This window comes from Choloepus didactylus, chromosome 3, assembly GCF_015220235.1.
Source record: "Choloepus didactylus isolate mChoDid1 chromosome 3, mChoDid1.pri, whole genome shotgun sequence".
Lineage (NCBI taxonomy): Eukaryota > Metazoa > Chordata > Mammalia > Pilosa > Megalonychidae > Choloepus > Choloepus didactylus.
In genome coordinates, this window is record NC_051309.1 from 200,832,680 (window position 1) to 200,847,616 (window position 14,937).

The 14,937-nt window shown below is 36.9% G+C and overlaps 1 pseudogene; it reads left to right on the forward strand.

The window, feature by feature from the left end:
• The first annotated feature begins 7,539 nt into the window (after positions 1-7,539).
• Positions 7,540-14,414, forward strand: LOC119530058 (annotated as a pseudogene).
• Positions 14,415-14,937: the final 523 nt, after the last annotated feature.

Sequence of the window (14,937 nt, forward strand, 5' to 3'; positions counted from 1 at the left end):
TCAATAATGATCAGAATTTTAAATACAAAAGACTCAAACCACTCTGTAAAATCTACAAAAATATTTTAGGAAAGAGTAAAAGCTTGGGTTCTGTGATAGAGAACTATAGGTTGGGAACATTTTAAAAAGCATTCTTGCTCTGCTTTAACATGGCCATTGGCAATAGCCATGTACTCCAGTGGGGGTGGGGAGTGAATGGAGTAAAAAAAGGTCAATGTTTGAGGGAGCGTTTAGAGCAATTTAGGAAAGTTCATCACTAGGACTTGAACTTTAGCCACTTATAAAGCAATTTTCTTCTCAACTCTGCAAATACATTCCTCTAAATCACACTGTCCTCTATCCACTTTTCGGGTGCTGAGATATTAAATATTTTAAAGTGCATTGTCATGGATCAACTTCTTTTTTTAACATTGCTATCTCTGTTACTTATAACTTAAAATATTAATAAATGAAACACAAATCAACACAGAGAAATTTTAAATAATCCTAATATGTTTGAGGATCCACTGTGTTTAAAAAAAAAAAAAAAAGAGCAGGAAAACTACTAAGGAATGAGAAAAAATGTGAAAAAGCAGTACCAAGATTCAAACATGGTCAGGAATTGGGGGTATCTGACATTTCCATCTTCATCAAGGGGAATTCTGTCAAGTAGCAACTCAAACTCTTCATCATTAATCTCCATACCAAACCTGAAACAAATAGCAGTTAGCATCAGTCACCCCGCCAAGTTCACGTTTGGGTCACCCGTACCCACAATACCCGAAGCATATGGCTGCCATTAACGCTTTGTGACTGCCGCAGTCCTCAAGATCAAGAGCACCAAGTGAATATCAGAGGTTAATCAGGGTTTTGATCGCTCCAGCTTTCTCAAAGAAAGAGATTCTACCACAGAATCCCTGCACTGTTGGTGCACAGAAATAGAAATACCGGCATGTTGAATTGTGTGTGATTGTCTTCTATAAAAAGTTATTCATTACACTAAAACACTGGTATTGCTTAAACAAGTTAACTCTGAAAGGCCTTTCAATTGGACTGCTTAGCCTGAAAGAAAAGGTGGAGAAAAAACGTGCCTTTCGAAAAACAGCTTCCTAATGCTCTTGCAAAGCATTTCATAAAGGCTTTAAAGACATTTTGCATACAAATATTTAAAAAGTGGCAGTGTTTATTCATCAGCAAGAAAGTGTTTTCATCTCTCAAGAACAATCAAAACATAATCCTTGAATTACCGGCATAAATAAGAATGATTTAAGCAATAATAATGAACAAGGCATTCACTCATCATTTTGCAAAGCTGATAAGACCCAGCTGACTTTTGGAAAAGAGAAGAATATATTTTCTTTTGCTAATGCAATGAAAGAATAACATGAAAAAGGTTTTTTTCCATATTTATTATTACTTCCTTGATAAACATAAAACAAAACACATATATCATCAACAACAATGCAACAAACAAAAATATTCTTTTTCATAGGCAGCAAAGAATTAACACATATTTGTATTTTAGAAGTACTTGAGTTTGAACAGAGTCTTAGGGACCTTGCAGTTGGGTGTCCTTTTATCATTTGCATAAAATTAGAAAAAAAGGGTAGAATCAATTATTTAATGAGAAACCTAAATAGTGTTTATCTTATTTCCTTTTATTATCTTTTCTTCATCATTTCTTAGCAATGAAGTTACCAAGTCTAATAGATACATCACTGGTTTTTTGTCTGAGAAATGAAAATTAGTTCTCAGGTATTCTTTGGATTTAAATTTTTAAACTCAGTATTTAATAAAGAAAACAAACACATTTTTCATAGGTGCAGTGAAAAAATATCACAGCAAAAGTCAAGAGATCTAAATCTGGTTTATAAATTTTATCATACATCCATGTAATCATGGAAAAATCACTGAACTTTCATATTTCAGTTTTTTCAATTGTGAAATAGTCTATTCTCTGCATCTTTTTGGGTAGTTATAGAATAGTGAGATAGTAAAAATAAAAGTGCCTTGAAAAAACAGGAAATACTATATAAATATTGTACATTATGTGTTAACACAATTGATACAGAGAACAGGTAAAGACAATATATCCTTAAAAAATATAGTAGGACCTCATTTTACATAAACTCAACACGAAAATTCAGGTATACTCGATTGGCAATCAAAAAAAAAATAATAAGGGCAGAGAGAAAGAACTAAAATTTTAAAAAATCCTTTCTATGATTAATTTTACCTGTTGCTCATTTGTTTTATTTATAAAAAATGTGTGATAGGTATGTTCATATAAGAAAAACTTATTAAATAATGGGATTTGCTATTATACACGATTTTTAACTTCCACGATAGGTCTTGGAATGTTTTGATCACATAAAATGAGGTCCTACTGTACTAGAGATACATGCTACAACATGGATGAACACTGAAAGTATTATGCCAAGTAAAATATGCCAGGCACAAAAGGGTAAATATTATGATTTGTCTTATAAAAAATATCTAGAATAGGCAAGTTCATAGAGATAGAAAGTTGATTTGAGGTTACCAAGAGCTGGGGGGAGTGTGTCCTATCTTAATATTAAAATTCATAATATGCTGATTTTAAGTAAGGGAGATTATCCTAGATAATCAAGATGGGCCTGATTCAATCAGTTGAAAGGCTTTAAAAACAGAGCTGAGGCTTCCCTAAAGAAGAAGAAATTTCCCCTGTGGATAGAAGCTTCAGCCCATGCCTGAAGAGCTCCCGCCTGTCCTTCCTGATGGTCTGCCTACAGATTTCACACATTCCTGGCCAGCCTCCACCGTCGCAAAAGCCAATTCCTTGCAATAAATCTCTTTATATATATCCTCTATTGGTCTGCTTCCCTAGTTGACCCCTGACCAGAAACACTATTAAAGGATTTGAAGAACACAGTGACAATCAAATTTGCATTTTTTAAGGCACTCTGAATTAAGAGGGATTTGAGAGGGAGCAAGCCTCAAGTCAGGTAGAAAGTTGGGAAGGAGGCTATTGAAACAATCCCGTTTAGAGAGGATGGTGGCTTAATCATTAAGGTAGTAAAAATATCGATGAAAGAAATCAACAGATTGGAGATATTTTGGAAGTAAAAGATTCAAGACTTGATGTTTGGTTAGATGTAATTGGTGAGGCAGAAGAAGTCAAGGATAAGTCTTAGGTTTCTGGCTTGAACAACTTGATAGCTGGGGGTATCATTAATTGAGATAAAGGAATAATGAAAGAGGAACAGATAGCAGTGGGGCAAGTGAAGATCACGAGTTCAGTTTTGGATGTGTTGAGTTTGGACTATGATATCCCCTGGAGGAGATGTCCAATAAGCAGCTAGAAATATAAGCTGGAAACACAGGCCTGGAGTTGGCTATAGATAGAAATTTGGAAGTTACAGCTATATAAAGGTTATCTGAACCCACAGAATTAGATGAGCTAGTAAGGGGAAACTATGTAAAGGGAGATGAGAAGAGGATGTAGAACAGAGACCAAGGAGCAAGACTAAAGAATGAAAAAAGGAAGAGGTGCTGGCAAATGACTCTAGAAAGGAGTGAAAAGAATGGTAGAAAGGAAACCAAGAAATATAGTAATGGGAGCCAAGAACACAGAGTGCTTGAGAAGAAGGCGATGGTCAATCATTTTAAATGCATTTGGGAGGTCAAGCAAACTGTGGGTTTACACTGAATTTACACATATGGAACCAGTGAGTTTGGTTAGAGCAGCAGTAGTAGACAGATGAGATCCAAAACCATATCACAGTGGGTTAAGAAGTGAGTGAAACTTGAGGGAATGGAGACAGAGAACGTACACATCTTTCAAGAAATTTTGATAAGGAAGGAAAGAAAAGAGAAGACAGGAAAGAGAAGTGGAATAAAGAAAGTGTTTTTTTGTTTGTCTGTTTTGTTTTGTTTTTGAATGAGAAATTTGAGCAGTTTTAAATACCAATGGGGGCAGTATTGAAGCAGAGGTTAAAAAGAGAAAAAAGAGGAGATTATCGATAGATCCTGCAAAAGAAAGATCAAGAACACAGGTAGACAGGAGAAAAGTTACCTCTTTCACTGAAACAAAGGGTAAGAAAAAATAATGGGTTTATAAGCTTTTAAATATGAGAAGCTTCCCTTCTTCTAATTTTACTATGAAGTAGCATGCAAGGTTATTTACTGAGAGTAAAGATTTAAGGAGGTGTGAGGATGTATGTTTTGAAGAAACTGAAAAAGGTTTGACATGGGCACAATGGAGAATGGGACATAGAATTGACTAAGAGAACATAGCAAGGACTGCCAGGAAATGTTAAGAGCCCAAGTGAGGTTGGTAACAACAAATTTATAGTGATATAAATCTACTTTGTAGTGTGACATTCCCCAGCAGCACTAAGCAGCCCAGGAACAAGTGAAGAGAAGATCAATGGTTGGGTTCAACTAGGTTTGGGGATCTGCCAGATAGAATGAATGGAAGTCTATAAGCAAGGAGTTTATTACAGCAATAAGAAAATGACTAATGCAGGAGAACAGAATCTAAGCTGCATTCTTGTTTAGAGAGGGAAGTGAGAACAGGTGTGTAGTGACAGAGTTGGGGGAAAAAGAAGAAGGGTCAAGTATAACGGTAGTTGACTCTAGTCAGGAAAAGTCTGAATGTATAATTTCATAGGTGGGGTCATTGTGGATTATGACACAGTCTAGGGAGTAGATATAACAGTAAAAACTTACATTTAAAGAGAACTTATTATGTTTTAAGCACAGCATTAACCATTTTACATGCATTGCCCCATTTAACCGCTGTAACTATCAGTGAAGTATTATTATTCCCAAACACTGTCCTGATAGTGCCAGTGAAAAAGAAGAGTCTAAAGAGTGTGGAAGAGAAATAGTCTGGATATGGCACTGAGGAGTGAGAATAAGAAGCAGCTTCTTCAAGGAGCTTCACGAGAGGCAGTGTCCTTGGCAGAGAGCCAGAATTTGGTTAAACTAGATTGTAACATTTAAAAGAGGTTGAGAATGTGGCACAGGTTGTCCCTCATGAATCAGGAGTTCTCCTGGGCACCATGAGAGCACTTCAGAAGAAGGGAAGGAGTGAGAGTTTGGAAGAGAGAACAGGAAGCCCAGGTGAACATTTGAGCAAGAGAACACTGAGAGGGTATATAGGTTAGGCAATTGGTGGGACTTACGCCCTGGGTAGTATGACAAGAAAAATGAGTGTTAGGACAAATAGATTTAGATTCTAGGGGAAACCTTCAAACAGAACAATCCACTTCTATTTTTCAGTCATCACTCATTTTGCCTCTACAGGCATTGGGTACATAGCTTAAGTTCTCAGACTGCAATAGTAGTCAACATTTATTCACTGCTTACTGCATGCCAAACACTTTACCTGTATTAATGTATTAAATGTTCACAAAAACACTATGAGATATATACTATTAGCATCTCTATTTTACAGTGAAATCTTACATAGCTAGTCTCTGGTAGAATCTGAAGTTGAGCCCTACTTGCTGACTCTGGAGCCCTGGAGCTTACTATTTTGTTATCTTTCACTGCCTGAACAGGGTTGCCATTTCTCTCCCTACATCTGCCATTTCTATGGTGCACATTTTCACAAGTAGAAAAAAGGTCTCTTCACCATCTTCCAAAGAAACTTAAATGTTAATATATGATAGGACTATGACAAAGTCAATACATCCGAAGCTAACCTTTAACACTCTACTTCTAAGTGGATTTTGGAATAAAGATAGTTCACCTCAGACTTTATCCAAAGAGTTTACATTATTGAGTACCCAAAAGACTTCCCTTCATTTAGAAGGTAGCCTTAAGGCATATATCCCAAAGATGGTGTGCTAAAAAATAATCGCTTGTCACACAATAAATGTAATCTCTTCTCGGGGAAGAAACTAGCTTCTTATATTCTCCCGAGGACAACAAAAAAGTTTCTGCAGGCTTATTATTTTAAATTCTATTGCAGACAATATTTGTTTTATTTATTGGCTTCATACAAATCAAATAGTCAAAGTAGCTTTCATACATATAAAATAAATTCCATTATAGAAACTATCCTTTTCCATTACTTAACAGTTTTAAAGTATCAAAGCATACTATTTGCAAAGAGAATGATAAGTAAAAAATAAATAATCCAGCAAAGATATAAACCACAATTGGATTCAAAGTATCACAATACTGATTCAGTCATCAGACTTTGCTTTTTTGGGTGGCATTTCCAAGGAACCAAAATGACTTAAATAGAAAAGATGTGGTATAAGGCCTTATATTTATTGAAGTTTTCTTATTTACTCCAACAGGGAACTACAATGGAAGGCTTAAAATTGGAATGTATTATCTATCAGTTCCTTTTGAACTCTTCACCAAGGACTTTATAAGTTTTCCTAAAGAAATATTCTTCAGAAACAAACAAACAAACAAAAAAATACATTCTTTGTTAAGTATATGAAATAAAGAAAGAACTCATGTGCTAAGCAATACTACTTAGAATAGAGATAATACTGTCTGCTATCATAAATTTAGCAACAATTCTTCAACCAAATCCCTAGAAACAGGGCCATATATATTCCTGTCCAGTCTATGTTTAATTGGATATTTAAATTATGTTTGTGTGATTAAATCATATCTAATATTTTAAAAGTACATAAGGATGAAACTTGTATCTTCTTTAGATAAGTACTTGGGGGGGTGATTTTTAGGACTTTCTTTAATTTCTTACATGAAGCTCTTTTCCAACTAGAACACTTTATCTTTAAAATAAAGACAAGTACATACAGCGTAGCAAAAACAGTGTTTTTCATCACCTCATCACCTCATTCCCTTCATTAATGTCAAAATCTTTAATGCCAAGTTCCATCAGAAAACATCTGGGTACAATTATAGAATAAATTCTCAGGCTCTGGATTAGGTATTTTAAGTCTATATTTCAAAATGAAGAAATGACCCAGCCTTTAGCTAATGTTCCAGGAATATATTTTTATAGCATTATTAGATGCTGAAATAAAAGCACAGTATCAAAAGAACTCTAAACAGAGCCAGGAGGATGGAAAAGCCCATTAACCCTGATCATATATGCCAGATCTCTTGGCACATGACACAACCTATACCTGTCCTGAATAATATATCTTGTCTTTTCTCCACTCTGTGCTGAAATCAGGCTGAAATTTATCTATAAGACTCATGGACTTGGAGGGCCACAAAGGGGACAAGTGGGGCTGAGCCTGAGATATGAGAATTACCAGCATGATCCTGGAATTATGAACCCAAATGGCCCAGGGTCACTCCAAAATTCCAGAGTACCTCTCAGTTGCCTTTCCTACATTAATCAAAATGAACACAAATGGAGGTCTTTGAATAATTATTTTTAATTACTCTTTAAAAAGTAAAAGGGGAACCAGGGCTGTGGTGGGAGAGAAGATGCCACAGTCTGAGTCCTGGGAGACAGCAATTCAACTGACCTTCCAGGCGTCTGGTTTGGAATACCAAGTTTGCTTACGAGAAAACAGCTGGAAGCTACTGAAAGGAAATTGAAAATGGCACTTCAGCTATGCTAGGTCTATAATTGGAAGTGTCACAATTCGATATTTTTGTTATAGATGTCTTTTTACATCTGTGACCTGGGCGGCTTTGCTCTTTATTTCAACTTCAGTGAAGTGACTCAGTCACTTAAGAACGTGCCCATCAAGGGGTCTGGGTTCCCTGGACCATTCCCCCCAAAATTCTATCCTTGTTTTACTCAAGGTCCAAGTTGAATACTAGAGCTGCAGTTCAAAGCAAACAAGAGTGGTGACAAGATAGATAAATTGATGATCAGGAAAAGATAACATAAATTCTCCCCTGAATTGGATATGATTTTTAATGAACATGATCAGGAGCTGAGAGACTTGGACTATCAGAAACATGTTTTAATATGCTTATTAGTAAACACTTGGGCTAATATAGAGATGTGCCAGATACAAGGAATGCAGTTTGTAAAAGTCTTACTCAACTGATCTTCCAGTTGTTAGCATTGTTATTTGTTTCTACCATGAAACTTTCTCTACCTTGCTGTGGACAGTGCACAGTGTCATTGATTGGATTCCAACAAATCTTCTTCATGAAATTATCCTAGTGGATGATGATAGTGACTTTTTATATAAATTATGTTTTTATACTCCCCAGTTTATTTTAAAAACAACCTTTTCTGATATATATCCTAAAGAATTTGAAATTACAGTTATCTCAAAGTACACAGAAATCATCTATATTCTCCTATAAATGAAACAGTAATAAAAGAACACAACATATTATTTAAGGACTTCAATGTAACAATTCTCTTTTTCCAGCTTTTTAAACTATTTTTTCCTATTTGTCCCAATACATACTATTTGACATTTGGGTTGTATGTGCATATAAAACAGACACACTTGTGAAAGTGAACATAAGATGAAACAACATACAGTGTCCTTTCTGGATATAAATTTTCAGAGGCAAGGTGGTCCAAATGGGAGCAAAAAAACTGAATTCCTCATGAAATAAACTAGATAAACAAAAATTAAGAATAATGCTAAAGATTTATTCCATAAATCATTCTCTTTCCTATCCTTCTAACATACAAGTGTGCACTCTGGGCATGTGTGAATCAAAATACTTCCAATTGAGAGATGGAAGAAGACGGTGGCAGAGAGAGGAGTGGAAGTTAGTTAGTCCCCCAGAGCAACTAATAAACAACCAGGAACAATCAGTAAATGATCTGGAATAACTGCTAGGGGATAACCGTGACTGTCTACACACTGTGCACCAACCTGGATTGGGAGGAATGCCTGAGATCGCAGTGTGAAATCTATGAGTAGAAACTGCAGATGCAAGCCGGAAGCCCCCTCCCCCAAAGCAATACAAACTGCAAAGCCTCACTGATAGAGAGGAGCACTCTCTGAACAAGTGAATATATTTCAGGCCAGCTCCAACTGGGCTTTTAATTGGCAAACGTGGACTGCTCAATGCAAGCTGTAAATCCCCAACAAGCAGACAGAGGGTTTTAGTGACGACTGATCTTGAAGAGCCAGGGGACTTCTCTGTCTTGGGAGGGGGAGCCCAGAGGACCGGGTGCTATCTCTGGCCAACAGGTGAAACTGGGGGCTGTGGACTGACCCTGAAAGGGAGCTTTCTGTCCTGTTTTCTCTTTCTCAACCTGAGTTGCTCAGTGGAGAAAGCCTCAGCCATTCTGTTTGCAGCACTCTGCAGTGAAGAAAGACTCAGCCATTTTCAGTTCATAGCACTCTAACCCAGACAAGGGTGGAGGAAGCAGAGTCAGAGAGACAAAGAGCCTATTTAAATGCAAATGAAAATTCCCTAGGGGGTGTATCTTCCCTAAAGGAAAGAGGTGGTGCCCAGCTATACAACCCACCTTCCATTCAGAGCCTGACCCCAGGGCCTGGGGGGAAACAATTAAACCAGAAAAAACTTAAGCTGAGAATTAAAGGGGCCACACCTCCTTACACCAGTCAGGAGCAACAGGCTGATAGATGCCATCTGCTGGGCAGGTTAGGAAAAGCACAGCAGCTTGAGGTCTCACAGGGTGTGTCAACCTACTAAGATACACCCTCAGGGACTCGTGATACTGAATATTTCCTCCTTCAGGGACCTGAGCCCATTTTGGTCTGGGAAAACCTGATTGGGGTAACCAAGGAAATGAGATGCCCAGACAACAGAAAACTACAACCTACACTAAGAAAAACAAAGTTATGGGCAGTCAAAGGAACAAACTTACACTTCAACTGAAATACAGGAACTGAAACAACTAATGCTAAATCAATTCAAAAAGTTTAGGGAAGATATGGCAAAAGAGATGAAGGCTATAAAGAAAACACTGGGCATACATAAGGTAGAACTAAAAGTTTGAAAAAACAACTGGCAAAATCTATGGAAATGAAGAGCACAACACAAGAGATGAAAGACACAATGGAGACATACAACAGCATATCTCAAGAGGCAGAAGAAAAACACTCAGGAACTGGAGAACAAGAAACCTGAAAGCTTACACACAAAAGAACAGATAGGGAAAAGAATGGAAAAATATGAGCAATGTCTCAGGGAACTGAATGACAACATGAAACTCATGGATATATGTGTCATGGGTGTCCCAGAAGGAGAAGAGAAGGGAAAAGGAGCAGAAGCAATAGAGGAAATAATCAATGAAAATTTCCCATCTCTTATGAAGACATACAATTACAGATCCAAGCAGCGCAGTGTACCCCAAACAGAATACATCTGAATAGACCTACATCAAGACACTTAATAATCAGATTATCAAATGTCAAAGACAAAGAGAGACTCCTGAAAGCAGCAAAAGAAAAGCGATCCATCACATACAAAGAAAGCTTGATAAGACTATGTGTGGATTTCTCAGCAGAAACCATGAAGGCAAGAAGGAAGTGGGGTGATATACTGAAGTTACTGAAAGAGAAAAACCACCAACCAAGAATCATATATCCTTTAAATATGAGGGAGAGTTTAAAATATTCTCTGACAAACAGACAATGAGAGAGTTTGTGAACAAGATACCTGCTCTACAGGAAAAACTAAAGGGAGCACTACAGACAGATAGGAAAAGACAGGAGTGAGAAGTTTGGAACACAATTTTGGGTGATGGTAGCACAGCAATGTAAGTATACTGAAAAAAGATGACTGTGAGTGTGGTTGAAAGAGGAAGGTTAGGAGCATGTGGGACACCAGAAGGAAAGAGGAAAGATAAGGACTGGGGCTGTATAACTCAGTGAAACCTAGCGTGCTCAACAATTGTGATAAAATGTACAAATCCTTTTTTTATGAGGGAAAACAAATGAATGTCAACCTTGCAAGGTGTTAAAAATAGGGAGTTATTGGGGGAAAAATACAATCAGGGCAAACTAGAGACTATAATTAACAGAAATATTGTACTGCACTTCCTTTAGCATAACAAAGGCAACATACCAAAGGTAAATGCATATAAGAGGGGGACATAAGGGAGAAGTATGGGACTCTTGGCATTGGTAATGTTGTCTGACTCTTCATTCTACTTTAGTTTAATGCTGTATTTCCTTTTGTTGCTTTCTAGCTGTCATGTTTTTCTTTTTTTCTCTTTCTTTTTTCTTTTTCTTTTGTCTCTCTACCTTCTTTGACTCTTCCTCCTGCTTTGTGGGAGAAGTGGAGAAGTCCTTATATAGATGGTGGTGAAGGTGGTGAATACATAAATACATGACTATACAGGGTACCATCGACTGTTTACTTAGGACAGAATGTATGGTGTGTGAACAAAACCATCTTAAAAAAAAAACGGGTTGTTGAAAAAATCTTGAGGGCACTATATTAAGTGAAATAAGTCAGACACATAAGGACAAATATTGCAGGGTCTCACTGATATGAACTAATTATAATATGTAAACTAATAGACATGAAATATAAGTTACCAGGATATAGAACGAGGCTAAAGGATGGGGAGTGGTTGCTTATTATGAGCAGAATGTTCAACTAGGTTGAACTTAAATGTTTGGAAATGAACAGAGGTGACAGTAGCACATTGTGAGAATAACTAACAGTGCTGAAAGGTGTGTGAAGGTGGTGGAAAGGGGAAGCTCAGAGTCATGTATATCGCCAGAAGGAAAGTTGGAGGTTAAAAGATGGGAATATATAAAACAGTGAACCTTGGGGTGGAAATGTCCGTGATTAACTGTACAAATATTAGAAATCACTTTCATGAACCAGAACAAATGTATGACACTATAACTAGACATTAATAATAGAGGGGCATATAGGAAAAAATATACCCATTGCAAACTATATACTACAGCTAGTAGTATTTTAATGTTCTTTCATCAACAGTAACAAATGTACTATTCAATACTGAGTCAACAATGGAGGGGGAGTGGCTGGGGTATGGGAGGATTTGAGTTCCCTTTCTTTGTCTTTATTTCTTTTCTGGAGTAATGAAAATGTTCTAAAAATTGAAAAAAAATTAACTGTGTTGATGGATGCACAGCTGTATGATGGTACCGGGGGCAACTGATTGTACACTTTGGATCTTTGGATAATTGTATGGTATATGAACAATCTCAATAAAAAAAATACTTCCAATCAAGATGTGAACTTCTGTGACCAGGGAAGTCTAATTCAATAAAAGATCCTGGGGTAAAAAGAGAGGTAGTATAGGTGAACAGAAGACATTTGCCCATCAAGTTCTACATATCGACTTAACAAAGAGATAGATTATTTAAAAGTCTCTTTGGGCTCAAATATTGACTTGGGCCTGAAACTGATGTTTTAATTAATTATTAAGATCATAATTAAGCACGTTAGAATGCTAGCCATCACTGGAATAGTACCTGAAGGTTAAACATTGGAAAGAAATGATTGTTACAAAACTCACACAAAACATTATATTTTGTGGTTCTACTATTTTGTTTGTTCACTATTTTTGTAATTGGGGCAAGATAAGTGGTCCAATTTGTTTAAGAACACTTAATGTACCCCATAAACTGTGTAAATCAAAGACAACATTGACTTCCATCTACAATTATTTTTTAAGAAAAAAAAATTAGGCAATTGAAAAAAAAGTTGTGGCCTTGAGCTATGAAGCATTACACTTTTAACACATGAATTGACTGAAAAACCTAGAACATCACTGTAAAGATGTTAATCATTGTTGGCCTTCACTAATGAATGGATGCAACTTTACTGTGACTTTTCAAAAAATGCTTTGCACCACCTAACACACTGCTGGTGCACAGTTTCAAAGTTGGAGTCATTCTCATAATAAGGATCTTCAATAAGTTGTTTTTGTGGATCAAAGCTCCCAAGTAGTTCAATTCTCACTTTGAAGTTTTTAACTTACTACCTTTTCTATTCAAACCTCTTAGATTGCTTTCATCCATACATAGTATATAATCAAATGTGGCAAAGTCTTCTTTGGTAACCTGCTGGGCCATGTGATTCATAGGAATATCATGCTTCTTCATGCAGTTTTACCCTTGATAATCAGGAGGGTTTCTGTCTTGTAAGTGGATGTTGCAGTACTGTCTATCTTCCAATTATCTGAAATATCTTGATCAGTAACAAGTTTTCTGAAAACTGCTTCTGCAATGAGTGATCAACAAATGTTATCCAAACATACAAACAGCACCAACCTGGGCAGCTATGCTGCCACCTTCTCAGGAGGAAAGAGAGGCAGAGAGTGAGATGATAGTGATTTTGATGATTTGAAAGGATAACTAGATGAATATATCCAAAAATGTCTCCCTGGAAAAAAACTAAAGTAATAAGAAATATGAAGCATGAGGGATTGATTTGAGGAAGAATGACTGGAGAAGCACATGCTACAGGAGAAATTCTTGTATTCCTAGATAGCCACTGTGAAGTGAATGAGATGTGGCTATAGCCTGTGCTGGCTGCAATCCAGGAAGACAGTAAAACTGTAATGTGACCCGTGATCGATATAATCAGTGCTGATATGCTCACATACAGCTCATCTCCTATTACAAGAGGAGGATTCAATTGGGGACTACACTTTAAATGGGATCTTGTTACTCTTTCTGAGTTAGAAGGACTAGAATTAGCTACTGCACCCATAAAGTCACCTTTATAGACTTTATTGGCTGGTGGATTGTTTGCCATGAACAGACACTATTTCGATGAACTTGGACATGGACATCCAGAAAAGAGAAAATTTGGAAATATTATTTCAGATCTGGATGTGTGGAGGTAAGCTGTTCAGTGTCCCTTGCTCTAGCTTAGGACACATTTTCCAGATAAGGTGACCATATGGATCTCCTGAAGGCCAGGACACCAGGACACACAACTCTTTGAGGCTGGCACATGTATGGTTGGATGAATATAAGGAACAGTATTTTTTCTTAAGACCTGATCTGAAAACCAAAAGCTATGCAAATATTAGTGAATGTGTTGAACTAAGAAAGAAGTTGGGTTGTAAATCATTTAAATGGTATTTGGATAATAATCACCCACAGATGCAGACATCTGGGCCCAATGCCAAACCACAGCAACAGATTTTTATTAAAAGAGGGCCAAAACACCCCAAAGTTCTTCAACGTGGAAGGATCTATCACCTCTAGACCAACAAATGTCTGGTGGCACAAGGTCGCCCAAATCAGAAGGGAGGCCTTGGAGTGCTTAAGATCTGTGACTATAGTGTCTCAAATCACATCTGGGTTTATAACGAAGAGCATGAATTGATTTTAAATAATCTCCTTTGGATGTGTCAGAGACTTTGCTTATGAGACCTACCACAATTCATGAAGTGCCATGGGTCAGGAGGCTCTCAACAATGGACCTTTGGGAAGAATAACTGGCTCTAGCAGGTATCAGTTGGATAATGCCTAGAAGTTGTTGATCCACTGAATCAGAAAGACTAGGTTGCTATGGCAATTTGTGATGACTCCTCCTCACAAGACTGGCATTTGGAAGGTTAAGGTACAAACCTCAGACTGTAATGGTGCGATTCCCTAGGCTTTGCCTCCTCTGTAAAATGTGGCACTTTACAAAGAATATTGTTGGTACAAGAAGAACCTTGAACTGATTTTCTGTTTGGATAGAACTATCTTTGAGGGGATGAGCATTTTCTTGTCCTATGGAGATGCTTGGGAAGATGAGCAGAGGTTGCATAGCAAGTACATTAGAGATTGGAGTACCGCATTAACATCAGTAGATGATGTACATTTCACCAAGATATTAATGCTGTTTCTGAGCTGCTGTTAAGGAATTTCTTGCTTACAGAATGTAATTTCAATTTCAAAGACTTGATTTTGTACAAAGAACCAAATGCAGAAAATTGACATGTCTGTTCAAATTCATTTACACTTTTTTTAAATCTCTTTTAATGATGGAATGGCATTTAGTAGGAAAGTTGTCACAATTTCCTTTCTTAGAAGACTTCATATGAGACAAGTTCTGTTTTTCACTTAATATTATCATTGGTTTAACATGTCCTAAACA